General features: G+C 37.1%; 1 long non-coding RNA gene across 2 annotated transcripts in view; it reads right to left on the minus strand.

Moving 5' to 3' along the window:
• The window catches only part of LOC147829836 (uncharacterized), a 32,528-nt gene extending 18,405 nt beyond the window's left edge, over window positions 1–14,123 (minus strand). The window contains exon 1 of one of the 2 annotated variants that reach the window (XR_015445966.1): window positions 13,835–14,123. This is a non-coding gene — a long non-coding RNA (uncharacterized LOC147829836). Of the gene's footprint in view, window positions 1–4,195; window positions 4,487–13,834 lie in introns of those variants that run through there. The other variant, XR_015445965.1, reaches the window with a different exon arrangement.
• Between the last annotated feature and the right edge of the window lie 3,131 nt (window positions 14,124–17,254).

A 17,254-nucleotide genomic window follows, 5' to 3' on the forward strand; every position in this document is an offset into this window, starting at 1 on the left:
TGGGGACTTATAAACTGCAAATTGGTGTTTCTAACTAAAAAAAAGTCATTCAAGACATACATACTTGATGGTTACATTTATGTGCATTTTTCACCTTGGCTGTGGGTTTATAATTCAGAGAAAATGTCCATGGATTATTCACATATAATAGTATGTGGCCATAGGCAAACAAACAAACAAACAAACAAATAACTAGAGAGAAAACCATAAACCTCTAAAAGGCTAAAGCATCTAAAAAGTATTTTCTCAGCTTTTTTGGGGGAAGCATTTTGTGTTCCATTCTTTTTATTTAATTCTGCCAGCTGTCTGCTAAACATATCTAGCCAGGTGGGGCTTACAACCCATGACTAAAAAACTTACCAATGCAGCTGTCCAGCTTGCCCGGAGGAAGAATTCAGACAAATGGCAGCAACAAAAAGATTGTTTTGTTTTCAAGAAAGTAGCTACTGTACCTTCTTTGGGTTCAGTTTTTGTTCTGTTTCCTTAAGTTAATCCATAACTTCTGAAGTTTATATGGTGAAATAGAAAAATAATATCACGTTTTAAAAATGTACTGCATTTTTGTTATAGTCTAGCTTAATTTATTATAATTTGCCTTTAAATAAATGCTTTTTAAAATATTGCAACCTGGGACTGAAGCTGCCTGTTTTTTGTTTTTGTTTTTGTTTTTTTTTGACTTGCTAAATCCCTATGTCTCTCTTAGGTGGGTGCATGTTATTAGTGAACTGTGACTGAACTTTATTTCTAAATATTGCATAATTAAATATGTAGCTATTTAAAGGTGAAGGTTGGCATGGCTTATTCATGAGCAGAGGAACAGAACAGGCTTCTTTGCACTGCATCATCAGTCGACCTCAACTGTGAATTTCAAGTCAGCAAATGGGCCCTTCATTTGGTACATGTGAGCGGGGCCAGAGAAGAGCTGCAGTAAAAATGATGACATTGCCATCTGATCTGCAGCTCTATTGATGACAGATCAATGCAGAAACTACTCAGTTACTTTCTCCCTGTATGTGACACTTATCAGTTCAATGAATCTCTTCTATTATTATCTCCTGAAAAGGCTGTGAGAATTATAACTGGTCTTGGTGTTTGGTTCCAGCATCTGTTCAAAAGATATGTTGTTCAGGATAAGGGCATGGCACCGACTGCAGCCAGACATTTGTAGCGCTCCACAAGGAAGTTTGTGGGACACCAGTGTACTGGTGTCCTTCAAAGAAGCAACTGGAAACCCAGCATCTTAAACATGCACAGGATAACACTATGTGCATTAACTGTAGTTTGTGTTTGTGTTTAAAAGAAAATGAGTCTCAATGGGATAGTCAGAATTTTCTTAGCAAGGGCATATGCCATTCTATAAACTGGTGAGGATATTTGGTTAAATCTCACAGCAGATTTGGCAAAGTGTAACTGAAAGGTTCACATATTCAGCTGTCTTATTCCACCACTTATCAGGACACAAAGAAGAAATGCCCCAAGTCTGAGTTGGAAAGATCCAAATGGCCTTCAAGAGAAGCAAGCGAAGCCAGATTGCCTCTTGAGTTGCCTTCATTTCCTTTTGTTACATAAGAGCGGTATTGGAAGTGCTCACAAACCAAAGGAAAGAAGGACAATTTTTCATAAGGAAATTGAGGGCTGATGCAGAACTAACCCTCACAGTTCATCGTCATTTAATGAAGAGGAGTAATGGGGAATTTTTGGAAAAACTGGTATATATTCATAACAAAAAAATACCACAAAAGAGTAACGACTCTGGTTAACATTCAAAGGATTTACAAACACTTTTAAATATTAGAAGTGAATAAATTGCACAGATGCATTAACAATCCAGATTAAAGGAGGTAAAATATCATTTTTTTCTTTCCCTCCCTGTCATCCTGAAAACCCAGATCAGGGGCAGCTACATTTAGTAGTAACCACCTTTGTTTAAATTCATATTTTCTTAGAGAATTTAGACTTTACTCTTTGGGACAGTGTGAGCAGCCAACATGTTGCTACACTAGTAACTTTGTGGTTAAGCAAGAATAAACACCAAGAACAATTTCAAGAATATTATAAATACAGTGTTACTTGTTTTCAGTGTTTTACACTGATAAGAGGAAAAAAAGAATATCTGTTTAGGAAAAAATACCTCAAAAATATACATGTAAGAAGTGGTATTTTGTATAAAAAACTAGAAAGGAAATTCCATAGCATTTTCTTCCTTTCTTTCTTCCATTATATATGCACGTGCATTTGAATCTGTTTATATTTAAACTCTCTTTAAATAAATCTTAAAATGTGGGCAAGGATCGCTCCATAGAGTGCAGACAAGGAAATCTATAATACATGCATTTTCTATATTTTCTCCATTTACAGATTGATGAATGGAGAACTGAAAGAATAAATAATTTATACTTATAGAAATAGAAATGTGTATATGTGCTAGACAAAGATCTTAGAAATCTTAATTTCTAACCATGTGGTTGGCATAAACTAATATGATTGAGGGAGAAAAATTTTCTTCAATGTTGTCTCCATTAAGAAAAAACATGTACAGTGGAAACAAAGATGTTCAGTATGAAATAAGTTTGTAATTAATATAACAATTTGCCTTTGTAGACATTCATATATGGTATGTTGCTTTGTAAAAAGTAATTTCATAAAGCACATGCTCCTATAATATATTAATCTAAAGTATAGTTGTTAGATTTCTTGTTTTACATCTACATTATAAAAGAAATATCAAGTATCTTTTTTTTTTTTTTGGTACTGGGGATCGAACTCAGTTCCTTGTGCTTGCGAGGCAGGTGGCAGAACCACTGAGCTAAATCCCCAGCCCTAATATCAAATATCTTAGATTTATGTCTTCTTCATTCCTAGGCTATTCTGAGATGTGGATCCTAGACCTTATACAAATTATTTCCCTTTTTCTAATTCAACATCATTTTAAAGCATTTTGTTCCCCTCTAATTCCTAGGATCATGAACTGAATTTGAATGTTTGGGCTTTAAACAATTTCTCCATGAAGAAAATTAACAGTGAATATTTATCATACTTTAAGTATATTTTTCTTATAAAATGGTGGTATGTTCTTAAAACTCTACAATTGATGAATACAAAAGCACAGGATCAAAACTATATAAAATATAAATGTATAAATTCTATGCTTCAAAACTAGAGGAGCACAGACAGAAGAATCTCTGAGTCTTCCATCGTCATATACTTATTTTGACATCCTTTGGAGTGTAGCCCACTGCACTGTGTTTCTGTGTCATGCAGGTAGCAGTGAGAATCTGAGGCTCATTTAACTGTGTGAATTTTACCAGTGTATCAAAATTATAGAGACACCTGTGCTTTCTAACTTTTTGCTGATCCACTCTGAAAGTGCAGTGTTTAAATCTATATGTTTGTATTCTTATCTTCCACATTTTATACTATTCTTTATTCGCCCTTTTATCCTTTCTTCTGTTTTTTCTTCTCCTTCCTCTCTTCTTTCCTTCTTCCATTGTTCAGTTCTTGCTTTTTCCAATCTATCTTCATGTTCTTTTCTTTTTGTTTATTTTTCTTCTTTCTCTCACATTTTCTTTCCTCTTCTTGAAGTTTTAAAGTCTGCCTTTAAAATAATAGTTTTTTCGTAATGGCCATGAAATCCTAATTCAACATTCTCTATGGTCCATCAATCATTTTGCACACATGATATTTAATGACTTAATTTTCTCTTGAACTTGTTTTCAGTTTCACAATTTAATAATAATGAAAATAACAATGACAATAAAATCTACAGGGCTCTACAGTCCTGCTATTTACGTGTAAGCAGCTAGGCTAACGCATACTTCTGCCTTTGCACAGGGGTTGCATGCTGAGGCAGAACAGAGAGTCATGTAGGCTTCTTCTGTTGTACTGTTTACAAGGCAGTCCTGTACTTTTGGTTTACTGCTCTGCTTAGATCCGGTTACAGTTTTTAGATCTTTCCTTTGGTATAATGGAATTTAATGAGAAGAAAAGTGTGCTTTCAGTTTGCACTTTCAGAAGAATTTATGGTTAAACTTAGGGTATGTAAAACCACATTCACTCCCCCAAATATGCAAAGAACTCATTTACAGAAAGAACAAAATGTCCCACCTGAATCAAAGATAAAGGAATTCTTTCTCAAAAGTTTTTGGAGTACGCCAAACATCAAAACATATTTTTCTGAAGCAAGTGTGTTTCCTACCTTTCGCTGAAGTTCCCCTTAAGGTTGATTATGACTCTGGCGTGCAGATCATTTGCAGAGCCCACTGTAGCAACCAAGCAAGGGTGGGGCTGCATCGGGAGACATCTGTGGGCCAGAGTTGCTGGCAGGGACCATAGAGCTTTCTACTGAAGTGAGTGCTCACACAGGCTGGCTGAAAGAACGCTCGACCTGAGCTAACTACTTCCATGGATCAACACCTTGTCAGCAAAGGTCTGAAAGACACCAAGGCTCCAGAGAAAAGGAAGTACCTGCTTTATAGAAAGCCGATCAGCTCTCTCTCCTTTCCTCCACCAGATTTGCAGTATGAAAGAGAAAATGGAAGCCACGTAAGAGAATGGTAATAAGGCAAATTAAGTGTCTAAATTATGGCACTAGTTGGCATTGGTTGTTGGTATTTAACTACATAATGAATTTCTGAAAATTCAGAGCACATATGATTATCTAAATTTAGGAGAATTTAGTCAATTTGAGTCAGTCGTTCTAAATACCCCGTTTTGGCGCATACATCTGTTGTGATTCTTTAGGGGGCAGTTCATAAGTAATTTGTGATTAATAATCATTGTTGAAATGATTTACTTAAGAATAAATTAGATCAGAGGATTCAAGGTTATTCCTATCCTAATTCCATTCTCACTCACTGATATTCCCATGTGCATTCTTGAGCGAATGAGAAGGGGGGCGGGGTTATAGCCAATGTCCCAGGATTGTGCGAATCCTTAAACCTCCATAAAACGACGCCACGTGTGAACTTCATTTGCCCTGTGTTTTGCAGAAAGAACAAAAACCAAATGCTGAGATCCATCGCTTTAGGATGTGAGTTGCTAATATGTTTCATTGGTCTGTATTTGATCTCATTATGACCCTTGTGTAATAATGAAAAAAAGCATGATTTTGTTGATTACTTAAAAATAGTGATAGATGAGGCCCTTAAAGACTGTGTAGTTGCTCTTTCTCCGGCCTGGATCACACTAAACGTGCCCTGAATAGTCAGAACGACTCTCTGACCATCTCAATTTAGATTCAGAATATAAAGTTCTATGATGATTCGCTGGAATTTATAACTGGGAACTGTTCATGGGCCTCCAAGATGCAGTTGCTATATGAAAGATGTGTTACAAAAGAAGCTTTAATTCAAATGAGCTCAAAATTGATCTTAGAATAAGTAGACCCTAGTTTGCTTGCTTTTGCTAAAGTGTAAAGTACTTTAATTTTAGTAGGGATACCTAGCACTTCCCGAAATTATAAGATGCCATTACTTTACATATTTATTGAGTTTGTTTCACGGCCATATTCTTTTCTAGAAAGTAAGCTTCATGAAGACAAAGATTTCATATTTTCCCTTGTGCTGCCGGCAGCGTCGATAACAATGTAACAGCACCTATGAGGTGTGAAGGGCAACAGACGTTTATTGAATAAAGGAAAAAACCCTCTTCTTTTCCCTAGCAAAAGTCAATGTCACATTCTTATCTTCCCACTCCCTGTCCCAATAACCCTTTCCAGGTTTTACCTTACGGAGCCCTTCAGAAGAGATCAGTAGATATTAGCCATTGCTTTTTAATTTTCTTTCAAGTAAAAGAAGAAAAATTGGATACAATTTTCACGAGTCAACATAATATTTCTCATTTCTTGACTTATTTGGCAAAGAAAAGCACAGGTTGAACTGTTTAGAAGAGATAAAGGATCCGTTCTCACATTATGGAGACCAAGGCTTTTAAACAAACCTTTCAAAGTTGATTGAGCATATAAAATCTAATGAAGACAGATTCTGCAAATGCAAAGAAACCCTATCTGATGAGAGCCACAAGTGTGAACACACCACACCATAACCATGTGGAAATAATAGCCTATATTGGCAGCAAAGATTTCTATTGAATGAGAGAAATGCCATTGTCTGAAAGTCTAATTTGGTAAACATCTTACAGCGCTGACTCATCATGACTGAAAATCCAATAACAAATCACCACTGTGATTTAGGACCAGGGCTGGAATTCACATCACGCAGTGTGCTATGGCATCAGCTGAAACTCAAACAGGTCGCTGAAAGGTGCATTTCATCAGCAAGCAATTTAATTCATATCAAAGGAACTTTACCCCAAGTGAATGGCAACTTGCTACTTTTGAAAGCAGTTAACTGGTGGGGGAGATGAGTTGTATTAATCCCCTATTAAAAGGTAATAATCTATAATCTGGATGTTTTAAGAGCTGTTTCCTCAAATTCCACAGCAAATCATATAAAATAACAGCCCAATGTCTTTGTATCTTAATCATATTTGGTAACGAAGCCCTTTAGATAATTGGCTCTGCTGCTGTAGTAGGCCAAACTTTCTTTCAAGTTACAAATCTCACAAAAGGTTTACATCATAAGGGGCTACTTTGGAGATGTGCAGATTTAGTTTGTAAGTACAAAGTGAACATGCAAATTGCCTTATCTTGTGGGATTCACAAACAACCATTATTCAGATTGATTTAATACATGGCTTTTTATCTTTAAAAGTGTTAATTAGAAAATAGGGACTGTTCTCTGAACCCTTAAGAGCAATAAATAGATCAAAACAGCATCCATGCTTCTGTGATGGAACTTCTGAAGGCTTTGTAAAAGGATGAATACAATTGTCAAAAAGACCACAGTATACATATTTAATCGTGCTACCAAGCTACAATTACATTTTTAGACTTTAATGCTAAGTTCTTCCATACTCGCTATGCTCAAAAAAACCAGATATTTTATACCATTTCTGTTCTATACTTTGAAGTTAGCATCTTACTTTAATTTTTCCACCTTGGATCTCAAACATGCTCTTCTCAAGAGGATTCTAAAACAAGGTTTAGAATACAGGAAGTTATTTGGAGAAGAATGAACTGTAATGTTGTACAAAATAAAATAGTAAGGGAGAAATAATAAAACTATTTTCTGATAAGTTGCTTCTACTTTGAAATTTGTCTATACATCTTCCAACCCCCCTGCATCACCCAATCCCTTTTGAACAGAGACTCACACTCCCCGGGCCTTGGCCTTTTGAACTGTCATCTTCCGCAGGTCTCCCAAGTAGCCTTTTCCTTATTTTCTCTATCTGCTCAATCCTGCATCTAGGCACCTACTTGCCCATCAGAAACGTTTTAATTTCCTCTTCTTCCCCGTACTATGAATCCTTTTCACTAACTGCTTTAATCCATTCTCCCTTCAAGACAACAATTGGAAATCACCATGGATTTCTTCCCTTTTTCTCAGCCGTATCCTCCTCTTATTTGTTTCAACTATAATGAGTTTGTTTGAGCACACTGATAGTCCTGGCAATATACTAAGAGCTACACATATTATTCATTTATCTTTTAGTTATGAAAATCACAAGGGAGCCATTACTCCCATTTTGCAGGTGAGGAAAGAGGTTTAGACAGATAAAGTAGTTCCGCTAAGGTCCCTCAATCTGTAAGTGGCTAATTTAGAACTGGCCTGACCTGCAAAAATTTCAGCCACTGTGCCTGGCAGTTTCCCATGGTGTATCTTTAGCTATTTCTCACTGGGTTCCAGTACCCTACATGATCCCCCATTACCATCACTGGGCCACATTGCTTCCTGACTTACTGAGTGTATTGAAGTGGCCCAAATCTTGTTTTCCCAATTCTTCTTCCCTTCCACATGTTTATATTCTACATGTACCTGATCAGCTGTAAGCTAGAATGATCTAGGACATTTCCCTCCTTCTTGAGCAATGGAAGCTCAGAGAGATGAAACTTCCGCATAGGGGCAAGAAAAGGACTAAAATGCAGGCCTTCAGACCTTTGGTCCAGTACTCTCATTGCCCTGAGTCTCTGAGGAGATACTGCAACTTCAATTAGCTCTCGGCCCAGGCACTGCTTACATATCTTCTTACTTTTCCCTTCCTTTTGCCTTGAGATCTAGTAGCTTCAAAAATGACTCCTCTTTCCAAAAATGACTCCTCTTTTATTTTCATTACTAAAAAAATAAAACCACAAAGAGAAAACTCTCTGGACCTGGCTACTTTCCCCCCCAACTTTCCTACCCTCATCCCCACTGCAGAAATTCATCAGAGTTAGTTATTAGTTATCACTAAATTGTTGTCCATCATTCATTCTTTTATGTTGTGCTGTTTGGCTCTTATACCAGATCCTAAACATCCTGGTTGAAACTGCTCTTCCTAAAAGCACTCCTGGGCATTTTCTTTCTTTCTCTTTTTTATCAGTACACTTTTGCAGTACATAGTCATTACATTCATTGCGGAGAGTTGGTACATATACATAACACATTTTAATTTTTTTCACATCCTCATGCATCATCATTGTCAAATTCCATTGCCTCCATCCAAACAGTCTTCATGATACTTACCACTAGAAGCTCTTGAAGGGTTATACTTGCCCCAGATTTCAGAAACCATCTTGACCCCAAGGAGATATTTTGGAATCTCTAGCCCTATACCCTAAAACTAAGAAGTTAGTCGTGCTTGTTGCTTTTTTTTAACCTTGAGTTTATTCCAACTTTTGTCCAATTTCTGCCTCGCTGCTTTTTTCCTGTACTTGAATCTATATTTTGGAATCAGCCTAGAATCCCATGTACTTTAGTATTTGGACTCTATCTTTTTTGTTTTTGGTACTGGGCATCGAACTCGGGACCTTGTGCTTGTGAGGCAGGCGGCAGCACCACTGAGCTAAGCCCCTGGCCCTTTGGGCTCTGTCTTGCCACTATCAGTCTGTAGAGTTCCATAGCCTCGTGACTGGGATTATCTCAACCCTTGGTAGATGGACAGTTCTGGCATGTGCTCCCAATATCTTTGCCTTTAGGGACCTCTCTACCTCCCTGGTTCTTGGTTCTTTGGGTTTTCTGGCATTACAGAGTTCTGAAGAGCACTACCTGCCCCTCTGACCCATCTCAGTGTTCTATTGCTGCACTTCCTTCCAGCTCCAGCAAATGGATCTGTTTTCTTCACGCAAGGGAGAGGCCAAATTCTAGCTTCTAGCTTCTTTCAGAAGCTGTGTGGTTAATTGGGCCATACCTACTTCTCTCATGACCTGTTTTATTTTTAGAGTCTCTAGCATCATTTCTTGCTTGCTCAAAAACTGTCCTCATCCTTTCTTCTTCATGGTCTCTAATGTCAACCCAATAGACATTCTCTTTATATGTTGCTGATGGCGTTCTTACCTCTTTGGCTGGTTCTTCTTAATATCTTCCTCCTTTCTTTTTACTATTTCCCACTTGGAATTCTCATTTATTTCTGCAACTGCATCTAGATGTAACACATATTTATAGCTCCCTGCTCTGGAACACATGCTAATTCTTCTTTTAAGTTCCCTTCCCCTCCTACTTTGACCCCCTTCCTTCATTTCCAGTCCCCTTCCCATCTGCAGTACACCTAGCTCCCTGGTCATGTTTGAGTTTTGTTTCTCACAGCTGCACTCCCAGTGGCATGACTTAGTCTTCAATGATTCTCTAGTCCCCACTCCCCACTGCTCGCCTTCCAGCCCTGTTTTGCAATCTAATATTTTAGCTGCTACATTCTTTCATCACATGTTTTGGCTTTAGATCATATTTAAAATCGTTCTATTCAGAATTGACATGTATGGCCTTGATGCAACATTACTAATATCAATGGGAAGAAAAAGATTACCTATAATCTTCTCATAAGTCATAGAAGCAGTTGAAAAAGCATGAGCAAGTGTAATTTATCACCCAGAGAAGTGGGCATGTAATTACTTGCAAGGCTGCTTTTAGTTTATAGCATAGTTTTCTATTTCTATCCTTAAACATTTTCCATGCGTCAAAGTTTTGGAGAATTTGGCACATTAACAAATGCCTTGTGCCGATGCTTCTTTGCCAAAATCACATGCACATCATTTCAATGTCCAACTATGAATGTGCAACTATGTCCAATTTAGCCAGAGGGGCCACTAGTATTTGTGCTTCAGATTCTCTTAACTAGTATCTTGGCCAAGTTTTAGTTTCCCTGTAAAATACAATTAAGGATGATGTGTACTACCAAATAGTGTTTACCTACTTAAGCTCTCACAAAACCCTCTCATAAACTTTCATAAAATTAGATGTCAATTCTTCTGGGTGTTATTGCTATTGGCAGAGTACAGCCACTGCATTCAGCAGGTTGAATCCATTTATGTATTTGTTTAAAGGAAATATTAAGTGAATTTGATATAGATTTTTAGTTTGAATTTATCCCTGAATTCCAAAATTTATATTGATTCCTCTACATAAAGGCTTTCTGTCACATTGTTAATTTTGAAAGTTTTATCCTTCTTGATTTGGAGATTTTTAAGCTTGCACACTGGAAGTCATGGAGCATGTTCTCCTATTTTTCTTCATGAAAATGTCCATTCAAAGTAGACTTGAGAAGATTTCTCAGGTTAGCCCTTCTGGGCATGACTCGACATGGCCATTGATCCTGACATTGTCCATCAGGGCTATGATGACCATCATCTCTGTGGCCCTCAGAAAGAACATTCCTGGGCCGGGAATTTAGCTCAGTGGTTCTGCCACCTGCCTTGCAAGGGCAAGGTCCAGAGTTCGATCTCTGTTACCAAAAAACAAACAAACAAGAAAGAACATTCCTGACCAAGAGTTTGGATGGCTTAATCGGTGGATCAGTGGCTATCATACGGACAGAACGACCTATTGTTATTTCTCTCTCAGGGAACTGTAAACTGGGCAATTTCAGCAAAACTTGGACACAGAAAACAAATTAACCAACGTATTTTACATAGTGCTTAGATTTTAGTTATCTTAGTTAATAAGTGTTATGTTACATCCAAAAATCTTTTTAGATTCGAGATTACTATTCTATCAAATAATTATAAATAATGAAGCTGCTCTGATAGAAATGAATTCAAAAGTTCTCAAGAGCTGTTGAGTTGTCTTGGCTCATCTTTTTTATGTCTGTGTACCTCATTTCTTTCTTCCAGTTTAACTGAGGACTGACTGAATTAATCATTAGCTAGTCATAATTGAAAACAATAACACTGTCTATATATCAGTGTTTGTAATTAAGAGTTGAGGATCAGGGCCAGGGATTTAGCTCAGTGGTTCCGCCGCCTGCCTCCCAAGCACAAGGACTCAAGTTCAATCCCTGGTACAAAAAAAAAAAAAAAAAGAGTTGAGGATCACCTTAACTGTACTTCTTGAATATTCTTACCCAAAAGGCATGTTTTATAAACACCTTAGATAAATTTAAAACTCTTTAAGATTCAGACATTGATATATAGTTTGTACTTTATTTTCTGCCTTCTTTTATTCTAAATCCTAAATAATATTTCTTTTGTTATAGAGTCATACAATTGTGGTCTTTTATTGAAAACATGCTAAATTTATTTCTACCGTAGAAAAAGAGATATACAGATACTTGAATTCCCTCTTTACCTTTATTATAGGAGGCAAGAGCCTAGTAAAATGCACACACCAATTTGAGTGGGAGAATATGGCACATTTTATGACGACTACATTTAGGTGACATCATGACTCCACTGACAACATGAGTTGAGATAAAATATATTCATTTGAATTCAAATTCCATCATGTCATGGATAACTTGTGATCTCTAGCTTTGGAATGTTAAGCCTTGTAGATTATGCCAGGGTCTATGTGATGTCTGTTATTAATAAGAATAAATTGTAACCCACCACTCCTTGGGTCATTTAATTCACATCAACAGTCAGCAACTCAACACAACGTTTAGTAAAAAGAGAAAATCTAGCACATTCTAATGGTTTGAATAATTGCTTAGAAACTTGATGATGTGTTCATCTGCTGAAAAGTGGGACAATGACAGTTAAGCAATTTTATCTTAAGATGGATGTGTGTCTATTTGTATCTATCTGTGACTGGATAGCTCCTTGGTTGGAACACTGGGCTCATAAAATGCAGATTTGCAGCTTTTCCTCGTGTGATATTGCCAACTTTTTTCTTCATGGGCCAAAGTTTTCTCCCTGCTTCTAACCTGGTCTTATACACATCTTTACTACTTGCCAATAAGGAGATTTGACTATAAATGATACATTGCTTAAAGCAAATCCATCACTATATTTAAGAGAACAACTTATAACACATGACTCATAGTGGGTGACTCTACAGTCTCACATCAAGAAATGTATCTCTAGGCTTGTGCAAAAGGCCATGTCTAAATGTAAACACAGATGTGCACACACACACAAACACACACACACACAACAGATAGGCACTAATCATGCTGCCTTTGGAGATTCATATGGGAAAGACCATAATGAAACAGTGAGCTTTTTGTATCAAACATTAGTTTAAAGACAGCTGTAGATTTATTATTTTAAAAACTCTGGATGAGGCTATTGGATTAGATAAACTTTAAAGCCCTTCCAGCTCTAAGTCCTTCCAGCTTCCTACAGTCTCTAAGTGCATTGATTAACATACATAATGCAAAACAATGTAGTTTTGTACAGTGAAATTGGCAGGAAGAGAGTATTCTCTCAAGAAAAACTACTTTCTGTGAGTCTTCCCTTTAAGCTACCAAAAAAAGGTGATCAAGTAGAGCTCAAAAATAATTTCTGGGCTTAAACTTAAAATTCTTTTATCTGGAACAGATTATTTCATTCCACAATGAGAAATGAGATCCAAAATGCAAATATTACTCAGAGAGATAGCAACTTTGCCTCATAGTCACACTATGGTGTTAACAACTGCTATAAGAGCCATTTTACAGAGTAAGTTTGAGAGGGGGGAAGCATACCTTATTCAAATATATGAAGATGATTTTACAAATCATATCCTATTTTATTTCAGTCCCAATTCTGCCAACCCTTCTGGGTATGTAACAGTTTTAAAGACAGTGCTTCAAAATTTGAAGAAGGAAAAAAGTGGAAACAGCTTAAATGAAAATACAACTCTTAGACTTTCACCAAATACATTTTCATAGTTTTCAGGTTTTTTATATTTTCTTGGGAAAGGGTGAAAATTCTTGGACTCAAATGTATAATAAAATACCAAGTATGTACTATTCCTTTAAAGCTTTGTATCTCTATTTTCCTAAGCTACCTTAGTTCAGACCGAATCTCTCTCACTTCTGAATTTGGTGAAACATGCTATTAATCGTTGTATTGACCAGAAGGAAGTCTGTCTAATATCTGAAGATTTGTTTCATTAAGAGTCTGTTTCATCACATTAAAAAGTTATTTCGATTTTAATAAAATGAAATAAAGTAGGAGAAAAGTAAATCTGTAAATAAACTGAATTTTGAAGTTGCAGGATAGCTATTCTCCATTGTCATTGTTCCTAGAAAAAGAAAACCAAGCTCCAGATGTGATGAAGGAATGTAATTTGGGTTTACAAATTCCGCATTTTGATGTAAAGGTTAAAGGGGTTACAAAAAGACTTAGTTACATTTTGTCTCTTTTTGATTTGGCTGCTCTGTCTATGTTGGATCATGTGGATGTAGGCTTCCCTGGGGATAGCTGGCCGGCCATCTGAACTTCCTAAAGTCAGCTGAATAGAAATCCCAGTCAGAGAATAAGTCTAGGTGTTTTTCAAAGAGCATTTCCTATGCCCTGGCTGAAAAGGATTGGTAATCTGATCTTTAGTGCTCAAAAAACATCAGGGCACTTGAATAGTAATGAGAACAACAACCCACTTACCCCGCTTCACTGCACCTCCATGGCTGTTTTACAGAGGCAAGTTGAGTCCTTTTCATCTGTGAAGCTGAGACTGGAAGCCATTGGCAGCCTCCATTGCTGTGCCCTCTACTCTTGCGCTCATCTGGCATCAGTGTTTCTTGTTCTCGATTCCAGCCTTGACCTTGAGACTAGATGTGTGCCAGATCCCTTCTCTGGCAAGAGCAGCTGTTACTTTTGGCCCATTTCAAGGCAGTTTAGGTTTTAGTAACTCTTCAATGAGATCATTTTGTTTATCTTTTGAATGTTAGGTGACCAGACCTTTGAACAATTGATATTCTTTCTCCCCTATAACTATAAACTAGAAACTTCACTCATGTGGGTATGGTGTATTAGAAGACCAGGCTTTTATTCTTTGCAACTTCCCATATAATCAAAAGAACCTAATGAATTCAAGTTGCCTATAACATTCTGTGTGTTTCTGAGTTGAAACCAAATCCCCAAACAACCATGTGAGCAATATGTAATGAAATTCAGGCAAAGGGGCTCTATTTTCCTGCTGTTAGAAAAGAGAATCTTAGGGATGACCTCCTGGGTTCTACTCCCTGTGATTTAAGATGACATAACACTTAGTACTGATCAATTGCACTTTAGGTCACAAATTATTTTGCAGGCACTGAAGAAAAGTAATGGTTGAATTGAATTTGACTGGGGATGAAACATTTAGAATTATATAAACTTTCACTCTACCATGTTAAAAACTACATGGCATACTCTGTGGATTACAGCTTAATTGTGGAGATGACACAATAAAAGAATTCCTCATACTTTTATATGAAACTTAGGTACAGTAAGAAAACCATAATTATTCCAATTGGAATTTGGCCAGAAGCTGAGGATTAAAAACCCTTAATGTTATGAAAAGTTCCATGGGATGTTTAATGGCTAGAAATAGCCAGAAGCTTAGGTTTATGGAATCCAAAAATAGTACCTCTAGCAAGATTAGTTCACCCAGGTCATGCTGGGGCACAGTTTGGGCAATGGTCAAAAAACCCATTTATTGAATCATAAAGGTAATTTCTAGCAGCTCTGGGCTGAAAATTGCACTTGAGCACTACTTACCAAATTTCAGCAGCATCGTTGGATGCAGCATCCCACTGGTATTCAGTAAATGCACAACAATAAGGGAAATGTCAGGTAGGCTTAACTAGTAACAAGGATACTTGGTTCAGGACAGCAAGGTGCAAAGTTGACTTTAATAGTAGGCTGCTAGTGTGACTCCATTTGTGATGTGGCTTCCAAAGGAATGGAAAGATGCAAAACACCATCATGTGTTATTTGCTGATGTGTGCCATTTCAAAAATGAAATTTAGTTCTCTTTAATTCATAGCCACTCATTTCAAAGCAAATGTACTTGAAAGTTAATGCATAGAACTCAGCTGTCATACAAATCATAAAATAACATGAACTTTTCACATGGTGTTCTAAGGAGTTTTGGGTGAACTTGAAAATGAAGGATTTTCACAAGATATTGGGAGTGTAAACGTCTCAAGAAGGAAAACTTAATGGGGAGGAAAGGAGAAGACCCGAGTAAGACGCATCCTCCAGCCTCACTGTTAGGGGCTGAATTGTGACTCCCTAACATTCATATGTTGAAGCCCTAGTGCTCAGAGCCCCAGAATCTGTATCTTGAGATAAAGTCTTTAAAGAGACAATTAGGTGAAAATTGGTTCATTAGCATGTGCTCTCATTCATTCTAATTGGCATCCTGATAAAAAGAGGTTAGAACAGACAACACAAGCTGAGATGTGATCACACAAGCGTGAGGAGAAGATGACCATGTGTGAGCCAGGTAGAGAGTCTTCCTGCTGACACCTTGATCTTGGGCTTCGATCCTCTAGAACTGTGATCAAATAAGTTTTGTTGTTTAAATGTCTCAGTCCATGGTATTTTGTAATCACAAACTTAGCAAACCAAAACACTCTTTTTCAGATGGAATGTGTCAGGAATACTAGTGAGATTCCTGAGCTTTTTTGAGGATGCAGTTTATATTAAATGTGGTTCTAATATTTCTTGGCTACCTCTAAATGCAGGGAAAAATCCTATGGGTCAGGTCTATCACCTCGCATTGCTTTTGTAAGGCATAGTTTAAATAAATTCAAAATGTTATCTGGGCATATATAATACAAAGAGAGGTGATGATTAGGAGAGACTGATTGACAGGTCAAAGTTATAGTTAGATAGATATAAGAAGTTCTGGTGTAATAGTGTTATATAGATGCATGTAGATGTTCCCCAAATGCCTCATGTGCTCATAGGTGGGGCTTTTTGAAGGTGACTGGATCTAAATTGTGTGATACTGGCATTAAGGGTGTGTAATGACTAAATTAGTTCAGCATTGTTTTGGGTGTGGGTAATGAGAGGCCCCACCCTGGATAGGTGGCACCCATCAATAGGCTTGTAGCCTGGATGGAAAATACAGGGACAGAAAGAAGGCTGCTGCTGCTGCTTGCTGCTTGCTATTTTGTTGCCTTCTGCCTGCAATGCTATGAACTGTTTCTCCTCTGTGATGCCCCTCTGCCATGCTGCCCTGCCTTGGAGCCAGCCAACTATGAATTGAAACCCCTACAAACCCACCTCCTTGTGGGTGTTGGGTATTCTGTCTCAGCAACAAGAAAAGTAACTAAGACAGTTATTGTACAGTAGGGTGATGATTATAGCTAACAATTATGTACTGCACATTTCAAAAAGCCAGAAGAAAGGATTTTGAATGTTTTCACCACAAAGAAACAATAGAGATTTGAGGACACAGATATATTTAACCAGATGTAAACATTACACAATGTACACATGTATCAAAATACCATGTGTTGCCCCTTTAATATATACATTTTTGTGTTCTTATGTGTAAACTAAAATAAATTTAATTATAAAAAAGAGAGCAAATGAGGCAATGAGCAGAAATTAAGCTGGAAAGTACTAATTGTGGGGCTTATCAGCCTTGTTATTAAGACAAAGTCCAATGATTCATGGCTGGAAGCTATGGTTCATTGGCCAATCCTTCATATTAAAGTTGAGGTACATATATCTCCACTACTTAGAAATCATGGGTAATATGGCATTATGGTCCTCTGTTGGGTGCTTCTGATGTATTAAATAAAATTTTTTGAGATAAATTTAAACATAGGCTTTGAGATTGTTAAAATGTTGGTGCCAGCAAGCAAAAAAGGACTTCTTGCATCCATATTTAGGAATATGAATGTAAAATAACTACAGTAACAGCACGTTGGAATATTCACGCTTACAACCAGTATTAACTGTTAGTAACAAAAGTGTAGCTTTTTAACACATTGTTGATGTGCTGCTTGTGGAACCTGGAAGTCTTGAGGGCAAGGATAATTTATACTTGCCAAATTACTGAGAAAATTTCAACTATGTGGAAAC

This window comes from Heterocephalus glaber, unplaced genomic scaffold (assembly GCF_053883595.1).
Source record: "Heterocephalus glaber isolate CG9 unplaced genomic scaffold, H.glaber_assembly_v1.0 deba00000347, whole genome shotgun sequence".
NCBI classification, from domain to species: domain Eukaryota; kingdom Metazoa; phylum Chordata; class Mammalia; order Rodentia; family Bathyergidae; genus Heterocephalus; species Heterocephalus glaber.